Here is a 14,672-nt window from a genome sequence, read left to right as displayed (position 1 = left end):
TTCTGTGAAGTCGCTGTGAACATTGAATTAGGGAATACTGAACCGTTGCTAGGCCTTATATTACGTGTTCCTGTGAGCCTCTGGTCACACTGTTTCCAGCTGCTGAGCAATCTAGTGCCTTGTTCTATGTGTGTTTCTGTTGAAAGCCAGTTTATTTCCTTGACGTGGTTGATGCATTAGTGTTGGACTTGCAGGCAACAGCCTTGTGGCTCAGGCCTGAGCAGAGCTTGCCTCGCTAACCTGGCCGTGCTCGGCGGCGCCCGTCACAGCTTTCCTGGGCTCAGCAACGCTGGCCAGCACTTCAGCCCTGGGCCTGGGCGCCGCGTCAAACAGCCGACTCCCCAACACAAAGCACAAAAGTGCAAAAAGTGTGGCATTAGCTAGACCGTGAATGGACACTAATTTACAGCAGAAGAGCTGAAACAAGAAGGCAGAGCGTCTCTCTGTCCCACCTCACTGGGAACACGCAGGTTGGGCACTTCAAATTTTGGTCACTCTATGCCAGTCCGTGAGTGACTGGAGAAGCTCCGGGACTATTGATTTTGGAGCTACACATAAATTTTAGTGAGTATGGAATCTGCAAATAATGAGAATTGACTGGCTGTAATGTCAGAGCCTCTAGGGGAGGGTTGTTTGCTTCTGCGTTTCTTTTCCCTTTGCTTTTTAATTACGGTCTGGAGGGGCCAGCACCCCTCCTGACCTTGACTCTGATTAAAGCACATTGGTGATTAGGTCTGTGTTAGCTGCTGCTTCCCTCGGAACGTGGTGCAGTTGGCTCTGGGCAGCCATAGGCTGAGGCGCAGGCCTGGATTCACCTTACAACCCCATCCCTTGTCTCAGTTCTTTAAATCGGAGGATACTGAAAGACCTCTGGATGCCAGCCACCTTCCACGTTGTCAGTTGGAAATCTGCCCCTTCCTGCAACCTCGCTTTGCCTCTGCCATTGTTTAAACAATGTCGTATTCCCTTTGCACTGATTTATATTAAGAGGGCCAGTCCTTTAAGACTGGCGACTGGGGTGGGGGGGGAGGAGAGGGGGGCTTTTAACCAGAGAAGCCCTTGGCTAGAGGCCTGATATTTCAAATTAAGAAAATAAATGTATTTTTCACACACCTGTGGATTAGTCAGCTTTAATCATTGAGTATTTATTGAGCACCTACTGTGTGCTGAGAACTGCGAAGAGTAGAGAGCAGTGGAGAGAATGGGCAGAGAATTATAATTGATTAAAATACACAGTAGGTTACATGGTGATATGCCCTAAGGAGAAAAGGCATGGAGGGGCTAGCGGTGTGCGTCTTTGGGAGCCAGGAGGATGCAGTGTTACTTGTAGTGGGTTTGAAAGGCTTCCCTGAACGCGTGTTTGGAGAGAGTGCACCTCAGGGCCATGTGGGGGACAAGCATTCCAGCCAGAGGGAATAGTCAGTGCTAAGCTGGGAGTAAGGCCTGGCCTGACTGAGTGCTAGCAAGGGGGGCCCAGCATCCTGGGGTTGGGGTGAGCCATGGATAAAGGAGAGGAGAGAGAGAAATGTGTCATCCAGAGTGTAACAACTCTGCCAGATAAGGTAAATGTGCTGATATACTTTTACAATATATGTTCTATAGAGCTAGCTTTTTTTAAAAAGATTTTTTTTTGTTTTTTTTTGTTTTTTTTAAAGGTTTTATTTATTTGACAGAAAGACAGCCAGAGAGGGAACACAAGCAGGGGGAGTGGGAGAGGGAGAAGCAGGCTTCCCGCGGAGCAGGGAGCCTGATGTGGGGCTCCATCCCAGGACTCTGGGATCATGACCTGAGCCGAAGGCAGACGCTTAACGACTGAGCCACCCAGGTGCCCCAAAAAGATTTTTTTTTAAAAAGATTTTACTTATTTGATAGAGCACAAGCAGGGGAAGCAGCACAAGCAGAGGGAGAAGCTCCCTGCGGAGCAGGGAGCCCGATGCGGGGCTCTATCCCAGGACCCTGGGATCATGACCTGAGCCGAAGGCAGATGCTTAACCGACTGAGCCACCCAGGCGCCCCAGAGCTAGCTTTTTTCAAGTGTTTGTTAAAACGAGATGAGGCACAGAGGATTTCTAAAGCATTGTAATCAAGATTACAATATTTCCATGCCAGTTACCTATTTTTTACCGTGATATGTGGTGTTTTCATGGTCTCCCTTGCTTGACCGGAAGGCGGGCTGTTCTAGGGCCAGGAAATGGTCAAAGAGGAGGAGGAAGGACATGACCAGGGCTAGTTACCCATGGACAGCTTTTCTGGCTCCAAGTTGTCAGAAGCTGACTTTTTCAGCCTGCCTTTCCCCAGGGAGGGAAAAGCCGTTAATTGTCAACGCTCAAGCTTTTTCCCTCACTGCTTAGGTGGGGGTGGTTTGAAAAAGCATTTGATTCTGGAGCCAGCTGTGTTCCCCACCTTGTGTAAGGCCCGTACCCAGAATCTGCCTTTCTCCCCCTCCAAAAAGCAGCAAACACTTTCTCTTTAAAAACTAAAAAACAAAGCAAAAAAATTGTTTTGTGCTCAGAATCTCAGGCGTGGGAGAGGAAAGGTGGGGGTGATTTGGAAGCCGCCTGGGTGACGTGAGCTGGAGCTGCAGCTACTGCTATCACAATTTTGGCCTGAAGTTGGGCCATCAGAAGGGTAGGGCTTAGGGCTTCCTGCTTCAGTGATGGTCCACCTCACTGCTGCTGGGATGTCAAGGGACAGTAACTTTTGACCCAGCAATTGCACATGAAAAAATTTATCCAAAGGGAATAACTGGGCAGGGATATAGGTCCAATAATGTTCATTGCAGCATTGTTTAAAAATGTTGGAAAATTACGAATCCAAATGACTATCAATAGGGGATCTATAAAATGAATACTGTGACCAGGCAATGGCTGATAGCCTTGGCCTTAAAATGATGACATGGCTTGTTATTAACCTAGAAAGATGTCTGAATAGAAAACAGATTCCAAAAGAGCACACAGTATGGTCCTATCCGAAAAAATGTTTTTGTGCGCAAAAATGTCTGGAGAAGATTATACATGTTCTATCTGATGAGAGATGAGCAATATTTATTGCCTTTATACTTTGCTATATATTTTTTGCATTATTTGCATTGAATTTGTATTACTTTATCATCAGAAAAAAAACCCCAAGCCGAAAGTCACGGGGAAGTAGTGGGTTGAGGGAAGACTGGTCTTGGTATCAGGTGACATGGGTAGAATCTGAGGTCCGCTGACTTTTAGGGGTACTTGGACCTTTGGAACCTGAGTCAGCTCGTCTGTGAATTGGGGTAGTGATTCTTGCCCATGTCCTGGGGTGGCCTGGAGGACAAGAGGGAGTGCTTTGATAGCCATGCAGCCTGGGTGAAGGAGAGGCCTCGTGCATGCAGGGCAGGCAGGGAGCACCAAGGCCCAAGGGGTGCCAGAAGCAGAGAAGTCTCTGACAGGATGTCCATTGGAGCCAGGCCTCTCACAGTCTCTGGCCATGGCTCTGTTCTCCCCCACACCCCACCATGACATTTCTTTGTCAGAGACTGGCTCTGGGCAAGGGGCCAGAGAAAGGGCTTGTCTAGGCAGGATGGACTTTTTTTTTTTTTTTTTTTAAGATTTTTAAAATTTATTTGACAGAGAGTGAGCACAAGCGAGGGGAGCAGCAGGCAGAGGGGGAGGGAGAAGCAGGCTCTTGCCTGATGTGGTGCTCAATCCCGGGACCCTGGGATCATGAACTGAGCCGAAGGCAGACGCTCAACCAACTGAGCCACCCAGGCGCCGCTAGGTGGGATGGACTTTGAAGTCACTGGAGCAACAGGGCTTTGCCCTGTGGCTGGTCTGCTGGTGTGTGGAGATCAGTTTCCTGAGAGAGCCCTGCTTTGTTAGCATGTGTCCTCTCCTGGGGTCTGTCCGGTAGTTTGTGGTGCCCAGTAGCTGTTTGAGTGGATAAATAACAACAGATTGCCCCTTCATGGCTTTGGGCAAATTACTTAATGTCTCTGGGCCTTGGTTTCCCCATCCCAATGATGGTGCATAGTGAGCCATTAATAAGTATTATTGCTGCCCCTAATGAAGGCTGCAGTGTGGTTTGTACTTGTAGGGAAGACTTAGGTCCATCCTGGGATGTCTTCGCTGCCTGTTTTTGTCTCCTGACTGCTCTTCAGTCACAATGACAGCTAATAATAATAGTGCCTACGATGTGCCGGACCCTGTTCTAAGCACTTCGTGTACATAACTCACTGAGACCTCGGAACAACATGATGTAATAGATATTATCTCCATTTTGCTGATAAAAACGGAGGCATGGAGTTCAAGTGTCTTTACTCTAGAGCAATTGCTCAACTTCAGCTATGTTGACAGGGTGGGCTGGAGAATTCTTTGTTGCAGGGGTGGGGGGGGCGGGGGCTGCCCTGTGCATTGTAGTAGCATCTGCTCACTAGATGCCAGCAACGGCACCCCTCCCACCCCAAGTTGTGACAGCCTAGCCCCCTCCAGACTTGCGAAGGTCCCCTGCGGTGCAGAATTGCTCCTGGTGGTGAACCACTCCAAGTATGGCCCTTGCTGCACCAGCTGCCTCAGTGTGACCTAGGACTTTGTTAGAATCGCCAGATCTTTTTCTTTCTTTCCTTTTTTTTTTTTTTTAAGTTTATTTTTTAGTAATCTCTACACCCAACATGGGGCTCAAACTCACGATCCCGAGATCAAGAGTTGCATGCTCCTCTGACTGAGCCAGCCAGGCACCCCAGAATTGCAGAATCTTGGGCCCTGCCCAGACCTAGGGAATCAGAATTTCTGGGGGTGGGGCCCAGGAGCCTGTCTTAATCTGTGCCTGTCTCATGCATATTCATCAGGCTGTATTCGGGTCATTTATTTACTTGTCTGGCTCCCCCACTCACCTGGGCCCTGGGAGGGAGGGAGGGAGGGGCCGGGCCTCCCATCTTTGTGGCCCAGCATCCCCTGCAGTGCCCGAACACAGGTACAGTGCGTGTCGGAATGGGTGGACGTTAGTTTGTGGCTAGGATCAAACGTTCTTATGGACTCGTAGCTCTTGGCATCGTCCTACATGGTGTCCTACAAAACAGGCGGGTCCCCTTTCTTGATTATTGCCTGCTCTGGAATTGCATTTGTCCCCAGGCTGTTCCTAGGCTGACCCTGGGCGCAATGACAACACTGGTAGCCCACAGCCTGTGTTCTCCTTCCCCTCCCCAAAGTCCCTCACTCAGAGAGGTCTGAGTTCATGAAGGTATAAGATTCTGCCCTACTTGGAGATGCTCCGGGTTGGTTTGTTTTTAATTGAGATACAGTTGATGAACAATATCCTGTTAGTTTTAGGTGGAAGAGTGGCCTTTCACATTAAAAAAGGGTGGCATATGTGGATAGACAAGTGGCCATGATCTGTTTAGTGGGAAGAAATTAGGTAATACAAATTAAAGTATACATAAAACTATATGTAGACCATATGTAAAATGATACGTACATACAATAACAGAATCTGTGCATCTGAGAAAAAAGGTCTAGTGTGGTCCACAGACTATGAACTGCTTATTACCAATTAAGGTGAAGTAAATACAGAAATTGAGAGTAAGACTTTGGAAACTTTTTTTAAAATGCAGTTACTGGGGCACCTGGGTGGCTCAGTCGTTAAGCGTCTGCCTTCGGCTCAGGTCATGATCCCAGGGTCCTGGGATCGAGCCCCACATCAGGCTCCCTGCTCCGCGGGAAGCCTGCTTCTCCCTCTCCCACTCCCCCTGCTTGTGTTCCTGCTCTTGCTGTGTCTCTCTCTGTCAAATAAATAAATAAAACCTTAAAAAAATTTTTTTAAATGCAGCTTATTTTTATTGTATTCCGCAGAAGCATTGATTCACAGTGGGTTGGGGGTCGAGAAGATCCATTACCATATAGTTTGAGAAGCATGGCTCTAGAAAAATGTACCCACAGATGTGATTACTAATGTTAGTTGCTAAGAATGTGCGTGATTTTTATGTTTTATTTTTTGGTGTTTTCTGAATTATTCACAGTGACCGTATTTTATCATTACCATAAGCAAGGGATGGGGGTGGAGAATGAAGCACTATTATGAAGAGATGTCTTTATGAGTTCAAGAAATGAATTTCTATGGAAGGAATTTTAGCAACTATGAAGGCTGGTGGGGAAAAAATGTTCAGATTGGTAGTCCCTGCCTTAATTGTAGATGAACCCTGATGTTAGTGGGTTTGCTTGGTGAATTACTATATTGTTAAACGGTCATTGTGGTAATTCATGGCGGCATGAAAAGTGCCATAAAGGCATTTTAGGATCGTCTATAGCCAAGAAACCCTCATTTATACATTTTCTATAAGACACAAAAATCCCCAAGATATAATAGTGGGAAACATTTCAAGTATTAGGAATATTTACATATTGAAACTTAGTTATTACATGAATTTGAGTTACTATATGAATTTTAAGTGGATGAGGACTGTGGGCACAGAGAGGCTGTCTTGCACAAACTCACTCACTGGCGTTCCATTACCAAACTGCCGTTAGTATGGGCTGTTAACGAGAACACAGAGATAGCTATCTAATATTGGAACGGACTCTTATTGCCTTAAAAAAAAATCAGATAGGTCTTCCTTTGAAGCTGTGAAGACCGGTGAGATGATACAGAACTTTGCCGGCCCCTCAGCTGGAACCCATCATAGGAACGTAGGCATTTGCTGTTACGGTACAAACGAACTTTTCTGTAGTGAATGTGACTGTATCCTCAGGTTTATCCAAGATGCCATCCCTCTGATCTGAGGTGCCACAGAGTGTCCCCACCTCAGAAGACAACAGGCTAGGGGGTTGATGGATTCGTTGCTGCCCCAGTGGTGGATAGAAGCTTCTGGTCACCGAGTCGGCAGAGCAGTGGTCCCCATGGGCTGTTGCCTTTTCATATAGAGCTGCTATTTTTCCCTCTGAGCATTTATTGTAGGGACTTTTAACGTAGTGGGGTGTGTATGTGTTTTGGCTGGATGAATTAAACATCTACTGAACCTTATCGTTTGACAAGTATTCCAGTCCTCTTTGCCCGGCCCTCCTCTTTGAGAGTTACTCAATCTGCTGATCCTCGTGTAGATGTTTCCAGCAGGAAAGACTGTATGGCTTTTATGTGGTGCATCTTCACCAAGGCTGTCATGATAATTTGCAGAGCACCTCTTCCAGAGCTCAGAGCATCAGCCTCTTTCATTTCCTTAAAGGAAGATGGAAAAAAATTTTGTTCTATTCCTGCCTGATTTTTTTTTCCTTTGCTGTGTTTTGCTGGATTATCCAAGAGATATTAATGTTTGCTCGGACAGAAAGAAACTGCTAATGGGGAGACAATGAGGAACATCCGCTGTTTGTTATAACCTCAGACAAGCCCACTTAATATAAACTCTTCCATTGTTTGGCATTAGACTCAGCTGAGGCATGATGAATGGGGTTTGGTTGTCTTCGTCTACCCTACCCTTTTAGCTAGCATGCAAGGATTCTGTCCTGCTCGATTTGAAGCCTGCAGATTTGAGGTTCTCTTCCCCAGTTTTTGGCTTTCTTGGAAGAAGAGTATAATGGGGGTGTTGTCCGGCCTCATTGTTCTGGTTACTATTTCTACCCAACAAATTAGCCCACAACTTCTTTGCTTAGAACAGCTGCTCTCTTTTGCCCATGATTGTGGGTCGGGAACTTGCAGAAGGCTCAGCTGGGTGGTTCTGCCTTACTGGGTCTCCTGCAGTGGCAGTCCAGTGTCGGGCTGTGATCATCTGAAGGCTTGACAGGACATCAGAGGAGACCCACTCCAGTATCTGGGAGCTCAGCTGGGGTCCTCAACGAGAGTGCTGAACCTGGCCTTTCCTGCACGATGTCTCAGGCCCTCTGACCTCCTTATGGCTTCTGGCTCCCCCAACTCTGAGCATCCCCACATGACCCGGTGGAAGCATCATGCGTGGCCTTTTCTGTCTAAGCCCTGGGAGTCCCATAGCAGCGCTCTGTCACATTCTATGGCCCAAGCAGTCAAGAGCTCACCCTCATTCAAGAGGAGGGGACATAGATTCCATCTCTTGATGGGGAGCAGTGCCCAAGAATCTTGAGCCACATTTTAAAACTGCCATGCTCATGGTGGTGATGTACAGACAGGGACTCATTTTGAGGCCTGCAGGACATTGGTGTGCATTTACTTCATGAACAAGCACATTTCCTAATGCCTTGTCGAGTTGCTTTAATGGTTAACCAGCTAGCCAAACAAGGACTTTGGTTAGCATTCTCAGTGACCCTTAAGCCAGCCAGCAACAATAAAACAAAAGGGAACGGTTTTTTAGCAATGCTGTGGGTCTTGTTTTAGGGAATTCTTTGCCACTGTGCCCATTTCTTAAAAATTTTGTCTGAGAGAAAATGATGATATGGCTTCAAGGCCTATTAGAAAACATTAGTGGAGCCTAAAGCCAAAAGTGCAGTAGCTAGGCAGACATTTTATAAATTCGGGGGTGTGAAGGGGAGGTTCTAGAGCTTCTTGGGCAGCTCTGGACATGCTGCTTTCTTTCCTTGACCCTGGTTTTTGCTTGCATCCCCACTGGGGAAATAGAATCTCGGTATTGCATGCATTTGCTGGAAATTGGATCTACTCACCAAGTTGGAACTTGTTAAAGCAAACCACACTTTATGTAATAAAACATAGGGTCAAAAATGAGTAGGAAAACTTGTTTTGGAGTCAATAGATGCTTACTGCCTAGCATGTGGTGGTGGAAAGCGTGGGCTCTGGAGTGGATTTGAGTTCTCCCTCTGCCTCTTCATAAGCTGAGCAGTCTTGGCAAGGTTTGTTTGTTTGCTTGTTTTGTTTGCTTTTCTGGGTTTGATTTTCTTCTCTCTGAAATGGGAAGGGCAATACCTATCTTGCAGGGCTGTTAAGGCTTAAATAAGGGATGTTTATAAAGTGCCTGGCATGGTTCCCTAGCACGTAATGTTCAACAAATGTTGGTTCTTTCTACCTTTTGTCATTTATTGAAATAATGGCACCTACATAAAAGGCATAATTTCCTGGAAGCTGATTACATGCTCAGTATTGTGGTAAGTGCATTATATAGTTACCCTAGTCTCACAACAGCACCTGAGGACATTGATGAGAAACGGAGGCGCTGAAAGATTGAGCCCCTTCTCCCAGGTCACATGGCCAGCGGGTGGGGGGGCTAAGATTTAAATCCAGGAGTCTGAGGCTGGAGGCCATGCCCTTAAGTAGTTTGGGGATGTGTGTTGTGGATGTGGAGGATGCATATTCTGAGGTCCCCACCAAGACTGTGGGTGAAAGAATGCTGGTGTAGGACTTAGGGGACGAGGTGTTCACCCTCTGCTCTGATTCTCACCGGGTATACATCCTTGGGAGGGGAACTTTACTTTCTGAGGCTTCAGTTACCTCATCTGTGAAATGGGAGCATCTGAGCCAAATGATCGGCAAAGTCCTGAGATTTTGACTTTAGCCATATGCCAAATGAATTATGAATCCCCCTTAGTCTTGATGATAGGGGAAATACAAAAGCTCTTTGGTCAATCTATGCTCTAATAGACTTAAAATTTTATTTTTATTGAAGCACTACTTGCATATAGGTAAGGAAAAGCCCCTGAGAAGTTTTACTGAGAAATGAAAGTCCTCTGCCTCATTCCTTCCCATCCCCGAGTTCCACTCCCAGAAACAACCACTTTTAATGTTTTTAGCTATTTCTTCTGGTGGATTCTTCTGTATCTCTAAAGTGATGGCCGTGGATTTTGACTTTGGTTCTTTTGCATCCTGTGCCCTCCTTTCTTTCCATTCTGATGAACTGCAGACAGGAGGAAGGTTATCCAAAGGAGGCAGGATGGCCAGCTTGCCTGGAATGCTGTGGCGGGTGGAATTGTGCCTCCAAGAGAGGCTGCACTCCATGATCTCTAGAGCTTTCCGAGGTTACGTGAATTTGCCATATTGGCCTGATTCTAAAACTCGTGTTAACTATAAAATGGACCTTGTATTGCATTCCAACTTGGATGTTTGTTGAAACACTACCCCTGATAAACCTGCATATCAATAGTATAATCCATCCAAAAGGTAATATTTGCAAATTTTTGGGAAAAAGTGGGTCTTGAAGTTGAGCAGATGTGTTAAGCCTTTTGGTGTAAACATGGAAATAGTTCACTTGTGGATGAACTCAGGAAAATGCCATGGTTTCAGCAATTCTGCCTCCTCTTACACAAAGAATCCTGTGGGTTTAAAAACTTATGTTTGGCCATGAATGGAAAAGCACTGGGGCCTGTCAGTCTTTCTTGAGTGTGTGTGTGTGTGTGTGTGTGTGAGAGAGAGAATATATGAGAGTGGATGAGCGTGTGTGTGAGTGTGAGAGAGTGTGTGAGAGAGAGAGAGTGTGAGAATGTAGGGTTATTATGTAACTTTAATCTTTCCTCCAGGGCTAACTAGGACTGACCCTTGTACCCCAAGATTTGAAGGGCTATGGGTTTTTTCCTTTGTGGTGCTTGGGACCTTGGGCTATTTAAACGTACTGTTTTATAATTGGTTAAATTCCATTCTGGTGGCTCATGCACATGTAACATCAACAAAAAAGATGAATTGAATGTGAGTCTTTTCCAAACGGACATTCTACAAAGTAACTGGCTCATATTATTCAAAAATATCAAGGCCATGAAAGACAAAAAAAGACTGAAGAACTGTTCCAGATTAAAGGAGACTAGAGAAGTACGACAACTAACTGCAAGCTGGCAAGCCTGGATTGGATCCTGAAAGATTTTTTTCCTTTACTATGAAAGACAGTAGTGAGACGGTTGATACAGTTTGAATAACGTCAGAGACCAGATTAATTGGTTGTATCTGTGTTAACGTTCAGATTTTGATCATTGTGCTCTGGTTACGTACGAGAATGTCCTCATCTTTAGGAACTATGTGCTGAACTCTGTTAGGGTTAAGGGACATCATATCTGTATCTTAGCTTCCTTTTTTTCCAAGTCTGAACTTATTTTAAATTAAAAATTTGAAAGGAAGAGACTTTTCCTCATTCCCAGATCTGCCAGCTGACTTAACTCAGCTTCCAAATGGCAGGACCTCCCTTGGGGATGGGATCTTGACGTTGGCCAGATCTTCGGGGGAAACCACATGGTCCGGGCTGGTGGGACAGCTCTGGTGGGTTGTGATGTCCTGTGAGAGGGGACTGGGTGCTCACCTGCGTGTTTGGAAACGTCCTAGAGTCATATCAGAGCTCTAGAACAGCCTTTCTGTGTAGGAGGAACTTGGTTTTCTTTGGGCCTAAAGAAAATTCTAAGACCTCTGTTAACCTCAGAACAAGGGGAACTTGCATCAGGAAACTATATTGACCACCATCTTTTCTTTCCTTTTCCCCCCTCTCGGTGGAAGGAACCTCTTGATAATTCAGAACCAGGGCAGGTGGTGTGGTGCTATGAAAAGGGGAAACAGCACCTGGCCTTGTCACCGAGGCAGTCCAGCTGCATAGGGCCTGCCCCTGGGTCTGGAGCTGGGCAGCGCCCAAGCTGGGATTAGAATCCCCTACACTCTGGCCCACAGCCACTCAGACAGCTTTAGTAAAAGGGAGGATTTTCTGAAAGGTTGAAGGAATCTTTCGTGGAACCCAAGGGAGGGAAGCACCATAGAGCCTTAAGCATAGAGAGCCCAGACATCCCAGTTGGCCCGACCGTCTTGGTTCACGCCCGTTGTTCTAGCCTAATTATTAATAGTGCTCCACCTCACGGTCAACAGTGCCTTGGTTTGATTGATAATTTATCTGGCTGTGTAATTGCAAGATTAGAGTCTAGGGCCCAGCTGATCTCCCACAAGCCTTCCTCCTTTGCCTCCTCTGTTCTCCCCTTGGCCTTGACTCACTGTCCGCTCTCGCTTTGTCTCTCCCTGCTCTGGCTTCCTCTCTTCCCTGACAGCGGGTCTTGTAGCAGAAATATGGTGGCGAGGTTCTAAAGGATGCAGGGGGGGAGTCCCCGCGGAAGGAACCGATGGGTTTGGCAGACACCCCAGGAGGCCTCTGCGACTGAAGTCAGAGCTCAAGGTGAAAAAGAAAAGGAGTCAGAAGGGAGGGGTTGGGCACCTGGTTCCCAGCAGTGACTGACTCCTTCCGATCGGAAGGCCCAGCTCTCTTCTTCCCCGTTCTTTTGCATGCATGTTGCCATTCCTTTAGAGCTGTTCTAACCAGGTTCTTCTAGTTGGGATGCCACTCGCTGACGTGGAATTGGGCCTGCATGGCGATGCGGAATGTCTGGGTGGGGGGGGCTGGCTCCAGCTCCCTGCTGCTCTCCTGCCCTCCCCCCTCCCCTCTCCACTTCTGCTTCCTCCTGGCTCCTGTGTGCTCAAGCCTTGGCCTTGCTGGGCGGGCTCTCTAGGCCCTGGCTCTACCCTGGAGCCTTCTTTCCAGTTCTGCCTCTGCTGCAAAATTCCTGAAGGAAAAATGAGATTGTCCTGCCTCCCCCCCCCCCCCACCCCAAGGCTATGAAAGCCACTCCCCATGGAGGCTGGGACTGAGGGAAGGAAAACTGGACAGGGCAAGGAAAGCAGGCCGCTGGAGGGCCCGAGGAGCGCGGCGTGGTCTCTCAGAGTGGAAAAGTGGAGTGAAATCCAGGGTCAGGAGCTAGCCTTGTGCAGTCCCAGGTAGCAACCACGAGCCACATGTGGCTATTTAAATTAGAATTTAAACATTACAATGTAATTAGGAATTGAGGAAGTTGCACTAGCCACCTTTCACGTTTTCATTTAGCCACATGTGGCCGGTGGCTTCTCTGTTGGACAGATACAGAACATTTCCTTTCTTGCAGAAAGTTCTGTCAGACAGCCCTGGAGAGCTCTTACCCTTTTCACCCAAACACTGTTTCAAAGTGTTTTCTTGGTGTGTTTTAATAGCTGCCACAACTGCTCTTAAAGAATAGATTGGAGGGGTGGAAAAAAAAACCATGGTATATAGGAAACATAAAAACATTCCAGGTACCTTATAACTGGTCAGTAAGTCAGACCATTTCCAGTGGTGCCTTTTGTCATGTAATTCGAGAATATGCCTGCAAACAGAGACTTTACATGTCTAACTCTGGGTATTCTTCTGCCACTGTCATAATTTTACCGTATCCTAGTGCTGCATGTACTGTTTATTCCATATTTTCCTTTAAATCGACTCACATTTTTACTTCACTTTGTTTGACATGGAGACTTCATGACTGTAAGCAGAAAGCCATCAAGGGGAAATACGTTTTTTTAAAAGCGAGCTTTTTATTTTATGAAGTCTTTACTTTTAATTCCAGTGTAGTTAACATACAGTGTTAGCTTCAGGTGTACAGTATAGCGCTTCCACAGTTCTAGACCTTTCTCCGTGCTTATGGTACTGTACTCTGAAAGCAAGCTTTTTATTGCAGAATTTTACTTACACGTATGTACAAGTGCCCAACTCAGAAGGGCACAGCTTGGTGACTTGCAAAGCAGTGCTCTTTTGTTTCCAGTGGATTTGTTATTTTGCTTCTCAAATTTTAGCAGATTCCCTTCTCTGTGGAAGGCTCTGAGCTAGACCAGCTCCCCCTTTCTTAAGGAGGAGATTGGCAAATGTGAAGATGTGGGAAGGTGCCACAGAGACAAGTAGCACCCAACAGGGCCTTCTCCTTGGACAAAAGCAGAAGGATTCAAGAAAGATCTGAGAAGGAACAACTGTTTCACTGTTACTGCAAATACACTGGTGTTTCTAATTTGCGAGAGGTCTTTGCGGGGCAGGCTCAAGGAGAAGAGTGTGGCTTAGGCTACACAGCAGACTGATGCTTTTGGCCTCAGGTTCCCTCTACACACTTGTAATCCAATCATTGAGGACCCCAGAGAGCTCTGGATTTGTGGGTAATACCTATAATATGTGCTGTGTTAGAAAAGGTAAAAACTTGTTTGATAGTCCTTTAAAAACTTGTATTAATTCATTAAAAATGAGAATAATAAACCTATTACATGTTGACACATATTTGATCAGCAACAACTATTTTCCCAAACCAAAAAAATTCATAAAAGGAATGTAATCATTTAATAGTTTTTTTTTTTTTAACAAGTCTCTTGCAAGTCTGGCTTAATAGCAGAGCTGAGTTCTCTGCTTCTGCATTCCATCTCTTGCAATGGCACATACCAGGTGGTCTCTGGAGACCTCCACTGAACACTCATGAGAGAATGAAGGTGAAGAGGCAAATAAGTCCAACGTGATAATGAACATGGTTTTGACCTTGCAGACTCCCAGTAAAGGCTCAGGGACCCCCCACGGTCCCCTGGACCGCACTTTGGGAACCACAGGTGAAGCGAACCACATCAGACGAAAAGACTGAGGGTGTGTGCTTTTGTCTGAAGTCTGACACGCACTGGCTTGTGGCCTGAGATACCTGCAGACTGGGGACTGTCATTCTTGCTAAGCCCGTCTTACGGGGTCATTGTGCGGCTCAGTTAATGCCTGTGAAATCTTTCTACAAGCAGCGGTGTATTTATAAATGGCATTACTAAGGATCTTTTGAAGTATGGCAGCATCTTTAATTTGTAGGACAGGGTTTTTTTGTTTGTTTTTTTGATAGGAAGTAGGATTTATTGGTGAGCGTGAATAGGGAGGGGGCAGTACGGAGGTTCTCATGAGAGCAGAGCCCGCCATTTGTCCAAGGGGCCACGATTAGGGATGTATTTGACCCCACAGCCATGTGGGATGAGTCACTTTTCAG

The 14,672-nt window shown here is 46.3% G+C and overlaps 1 protein-coding gene across 1 annotated transcript in view; it reads left to right on the top strand.

The window, feature by feature from the left end:
• Positions 1-14,672, top strand: part of SH3BP5 (SH3 domain binding protein 5) — a 71,847-nt gene that overhangs the window by 4,881 nt on the left and 52,294 nt on the right. The window lies entirely within an intron of this gene.

The sequence above is a fragment of the Halichoerus grypus genome, chromosome 1 (assembly GCF_964656455.1).
Source record: "Halichoerus grypus chromosome 1, mHalGry1.hap1.1, whole genome shotgun sequence".
Classification (NCBI taxonomy): Eukaryota; Metazoa; Chordata; class Mammalia; order Carnivora; family Phocidae; genus Halichoerus; species Halichoerus grypus.
The sequence above is the reverse complement of the archived record's forward strand: the minus strand, read 5'-3'. Positions and strand labels throughout refer to the sequence as shown.